The following is a 6,000-nucleotide window of genomic DNA, read 5'->3' as shown; positions in this document are numbered from 1 at the left end:
TGAATCACGGGAAGGAATATGGAGCTGTCTTTGTATTCCCTGAGTTCGGACTTGCAGGCTGTTCGTTCTCAAAGACCGCCTTAAATATCGCCTTTATCTCACCTCTGCATTGCCGCTGATTGTGCATATTAGAATGCAGCGTCCCCCAGGAGGTGGGATACACTGTAGCACAACACAGCAGCATCAGCCTCCTGAAAGACTGAATTCGGGGCATCATTAAGGAACAGTAAATACACATGGATAGGGCGTGTGCGTTTGATTGGCACACGGTATTTAATGATAGGTGCTCTCTGTGCATATTTACTATAATAGTTTTTGTGAGAGAACTAATTATTGTAAGTGATTAAGAAATTAGCCCGGACATGCCTCTTCTTATTGTTTCCTGTCTTTATTATAAGAAAAATGAGAGAATTGAGATATATTTATAATGGGATGTGCCAGTTTGTTACATGGTTACATGGGGCATTTTAATTCAAGTATTATCAAGGCGTTAAGACATACTCCTGTGCTAATTAGTGGAAAAGGGGCTCAGTGTAAATGCACATAATGAGGTGATAATCTGAAAGAATGCTGTTCCTTCTTTTCCTGGGACTTCCTCACCTCAAGAACACCCATGGGTGTCTGACCAACAGACCGTCTCCGCATAATGTAATACAGTCTTGCAAAAAAGGGCACAGTGAGCAGGGTCGCAAGGGCAGCTTTTAATGGTTGTAGGTAATAATTTGGTTATATAACATAATGTTGGGGTAGAGCAGCATCCATATCATTATATTAGTCATTTACATAGATATTGAATTTTTGTCTGACTTTTTTATGTTTGCAGTGATCCACATCCACAGCGTTTGTGGCTTTATTCTATAAACATGTTCCTCCCGTCACATAAAGAGCTGCTCTAACTATTCCACATTCAGGTTATGTGTTTGCTTTTGCCACTATCTTTCATATATCCTGCTGCTGTCAGATATTCCCTTGATATCTTTTGCAGCCGTTTCTGTTTGCTCTTACCTACAGTACAGTATATCCTGTTCTCTTTTGCTGCCATGACCCACTTTCCCCCTGGGGTTCATTAAAGTTTCATCTAATCTAACCTATTTACGGTGTATTCAATGAAGAAAGACAAGTTTTAGAGTTCATAAATGATCATATATAGATAGATATATGATATAAATATAAGGTGACAATGCAATAAAATTAACTGGTAGTGCCTCAATAAAAATATATTGTACCCTGTCAAGAAAGGCATACGAATGGGTAGAGATAGTGCATTATATGGTGAAGTAATGAAGGTGTTGCTTGAGGAACACAGTAGGAGTGCTGTCTGTTTTTTTAATCACAGAAGCATGGAAGCCCGCAGTAGGTCCTGAGGAATAAAGCAAAGAAAAAGGAAGGGGCCATCGGGAATCTTATTAACAAAGGAAATACTGACCGTGTTCAAAAAGAGGTCAGAATTAAGATGCAGCTCTGTCTCTTTGGAGAGTATACGAGCTAATAAGGGTGAATATTCGCAGCCTGCAGTGTTTGAAACATTATGCTAAAGAAGAGCATTTTGAAAAAAGCAGACAGCTGGTTGTCACCAAAATTGTACAATGAGGCAAATGGATTTGGATCCAGATTGCAGCACCCCTTCAAGGTTGTCTCTGGGGTTTCCTACCTGATGGATGTACCTGTAAGGCAGCCTTATCAAAAAATCCAAACAACCTCAACAGGTTTTTTGTTTTGTTTTTTGTAATTTGCCACTCAGCTTACAGAACCTTTTAGTCTCTCCTATTTCAGATCCTGAGGGACAGCAGACACTCGAAGAGAATCTCACTTGAGCCCATTCTAACAGCAATCTTGTTTTAAACACAGTGTTTATGGCCATGAGGACAGTGTCCATTGTTTTTCGGAGTTTCTTTAAGTCCTCTATGCACCAATGAAATACATTACACTTTCTTGGGTAAATCCTTCCTGACCCTGATCAGCCTAAAAGACCTCAGGAGCATGTTGGCCAGTAAAGGGTTACAGTGCATTGCCTGTCAGCCTACTAAGCAACAGTGGGGGGGGGGGGGGTTGGACTCAGACTGAGATAGAAAAATAAGCACATCATATCAAGCATGCTGAATTTTCTTATTTCCAGCAAGGACCGCTAAAAATCTCGGCACACCCATGGCCACGGAAGCATCTTTATCTTCATCCCCAGTCATGCTGATTCAGCCTACACTTGGAGTTCCTGTGGAGAAACAGTGCATGGCTGCAAATATCTGAACTGAAAAGTGTAATTAAAATGTCTTATTTTGCAAATTAACTTGTTGAACCTTTTTATATGTCATAGAGTCCATTCCAGCTTGAAACAGACATCTCCAGGCAGCATCTCTCTACCATGAAGTGTTGAACTGATCCCTCAGCTGTGCATCACAGCCATGGCCACTGGGCATTATTACAAAAAGGTGGGGTAGGAGAAATGTCTGCTCTGTCAGCAACTGCCTGGACTTTGCCTCATACTGTACCTGCATGCTGTGTATTGTTGTGGGAGTTTTCAGTGCCATGTTCATATTTTTATCTTAACTTTAAATTACAACAGAGGACTGGACCCAAATCCCCAAATGAAAATTCTTAAAATAAACATGCCAGGCTACAGCAAGAAGTGCAGAAAGCAATTGCAATCACTGCAATGTATTTTTTGGATGTTGTGTTAAGACAGGACCAACTTTCACTTCACTGGACTGGACTGGTTACTTGCCATCTGTGGTCACTGTGCCTCACTGCTCCTTTGGGAGTTTTTCCCTCCATGCAGCACCCTTTCAGTCTGCCTGCTAAACAAGTGTAGACCTGGTGTTTAATGTTTTTAAATGCAATTCCCACAACTGATGAGAACACAGAGGTTTGATTAATAAATGCAAATTTTGTTTAGACACTGCTACGAGAAGAAGAATTCATTAGGAATCAAATTTGGGAATATATTAAAAAAAGACAGTGAGTAAAACTGGAGGATGCTTTGCCCATTTTCAGTCGTTATCCATCCACACTGCTATATTTGTCACAATTTGCTAAAAGGCTTATTCTAATGCAGTGTGTGTATTTGTAATGCACATCTTCTCTCCATGCAGGCTTCTAGCATCACTTTATTTCAGTGGTCAAAGGTAGATGAATTCCGCTCTGGCACAATCCGTATGCGTACACGAGTGCTGGCCGAGGTTAAGGTGGTTAGTTAATGGTTTCTAAATTGGGATTCAGTCGGGTTTTGGATGGTGAATGTAATGCACTGGCGTATCCCGGTGGTTGCCTAGTAACGCGCTGGCAGTGGGCGCCGTAGAGAGATCTCTATGGTGGGCGCTCCATTAAAACCGTTGGCGCTCCTGACCTTGGCGTCGTGAATGCGCAAAGCACACAGACTGTGCGAGGCAGGAGATAAGAGTGAAGATCTGTGCGTTTGATACTGAAACCGGGGACATATTCCGCGCACAACCCATTGTCTTTTAGCGCATCTGACGGGCATAGTATGGAGGAAATCTCGAGATGGCGCGCGTTTCAGCTTCTGTAAAAGCAGGTGAGTTAATCTAATGATTCTGTTTTTTTGTTTTGTTTTATTTGATTTTTTTTTCGTGGGACGAATCTTTGTTCAGATTGATCACTGACATCTGGGCTGATTGTTTGATTTGAAGCGATTCTTCCACGATAAACCATGTTGGAGCAAATTTTGGCACGACATTTTTTCCTCATTTTATCCCATATTACACCGTCCTAGACCTAGATTAAACAAGCTTCCCAGTCACAACGTGAGGCAGCACACACACACACACACACACACACACACACACACACACTACAGCAGTTTGTCGATGCTACGTGGGCTGTGGCTTGGTTTTCTCTGTTGGTCTGGATCCTTGCATTAATTTATATAGCTGAGATCATTATGTGGAGTGCTCCCTATGTTCTAAGGCATTTTCCCTCTCCACAGCAATCTCTGCTCCTCTTTATTGCACCGCAAAATTAGGGGGATTTGGGAAATCCACTAAAACGGGTTTGATCCACAACAGTCGAATTACAAGGGCATTGGGAGCCCAGTACTGTTGTCTGACATACTAGGCTCCCTCTCAGATGCTTTCATGTCAAGGGCCCCCAGGCTACCAGAACCCAATCGATAAGACATTGTCCCAGAGATTTTTATTAGTGGTGAATTGGTGTTGAATTGTGTGCCTGTCGATGATGTACAGATAGTAACGGGAGTGAAACATGATTATAGCAATCATTCTAATAGGTGTGTAACTGGGATCAAGTCAGGCAAATGGGAATTAAAGGAGTATTTTGTAGTCTCCTTAAAACCAGGGGAGCCACATATTTGCACCTAAAAAAGCCACTGTGCATAAACATCAGGCTGGTGCATAAAAAAATCTATTAGAAATGTTGAGGCTGTAAAACATTTTGATATTTGGACATATCACTTAGTTACTGAGCCCTGGGCCTGCTGCCAGTCTAAATTGCCCAATAACTTGCAGTGTATCAAACCTGACTGAGTGATGGCTCAGTTTTATTACATGGCTCATTTGGTGTAAGCTGTAAAGCGTTTTTCCACATCTGTCCCATCCCAGACCAGAAAAAGATGGACAAAAACAGCTGTTTTCACTTCCAGAAAAACAAAACAAACAAAAAAATCCTTGGGTTGATATCAGAAAACAAAAGTGCTTATTTTAAGAGGTGATTATTGTCTGATTGTTTTAGTTCTTAGCTATAGACTAGTCATAACTATCTGACTCTAGAGCCTGTTACTGCTAATTTCACAATTTCTAATGACTTCACAGCAGATTTATTTTGTGTGTGAACTGAGTGGGTGTCCCTCCTCAAATGGATCCATCTGATTTATTATGTGTGTCACATTCAAACCTGAAGACGTGCCCCAGTCCACCGGAAAAACATCAGCTTCTCTATCTTTAATCTCTGGGGAGTTGTACATCATTGTCATCTAACAAAGTCTTGTCCCTTTTTTGGCTTTGGGGGGGAAGATTCATAACTGTTAATTAATAAAGACAAAGCTGACCTGCGGCAGAGATCTTCAATATTTCTTAAAATTTCCTGGTGAGAGTGAAAGGGCTAAAATGTACCTTAAATTCAAATGACGTTCATATTACACTGCACCTGCAAATGATAGAATGAGCCACCTTTAGCTGTGTGTACATCCCTGCTGGTGTAAACAAAATGTTGCGGTGAAAGAGGAAAAAATCCAATGCGCCATGTCTTCAGTTAATTAGTTTCATATATTAGCGAGTAGAGAAAAGTCCCCTGTCTTAATAGATAGGTTCACCAGATTAAAAATGGAGCTATTTAGCGGCAGACTTTGACAAAGCTCGGGGCAGCACTCATCAATAAATCTGATTAAGTTAACAAGCTTGTTTTTGCTTTGTTCATTAAGGAGCTAGTGAGAACCCCACGTCGAGCAAATTATGCTTACTGCCATCCTGCACCATAAGGACTGAGATGGGAGGCATTTTAGATCACAGTGTGGTTAAATGGAAGAAGAACAACACATTATGTTCTCTATAAGTCTCCCTGGGTGAGCGTAGGGGTGTCTGCTTGTTTACTGAAGAGTCCACGCCGATAAACAAGTAACTATTCATTACACAGAAGCACGGATGCGTTCGGGTTAGATAACAGGTCATGTGCATGCATGTAACTTTTATTCCATCTAAGCAGATCAGTTACTGAAATGCCTAATAGATCCAAAATGAAGGAATTTAGCACTTGATGTAAATCTAATGTATGGCTCACTCAGTGTCTGTTTTGCAGAGAAGTAAATAAATATTGTAGAGAAGAGAAAAGATTCTGAGCCTCACATACCTCTCTGTCCCTGACTATTTGTGTTTGCTGAAAGAAGTGAAAATTACAGCAAAGGTAGACTGCAACAAATCAAATTCTTCTTTCAAAGGATGTTTTTTCCTGTGATATTCACCTCAAAGTCTCACAGAGGTTGTTTTTTTCCCTTGTAATCTGCAATTACTGTGCTTTAGGGTTTGGTGCTTGTGTGGT

The sequence above is a fragment of the Parambassis ranga genome, chromosome 14 (genome assembly GCF_900634625.1).
Source record: "Parambassis ranga chromosome 14, fParRan2.1, whole genome shotgun sequence".
In the NCBI taxonomy this organism is placed as follows: domain Eukaryota; kingdom Metazoa; phylum Chordata; class Actinopteri; family Ambassidae; genus Parambassis; species Parambassis ranga.
The sequence above is the reverse complement of the archived record's forward strand: the minus strand, read 5'-3'. Positions refer to the sequence as shown.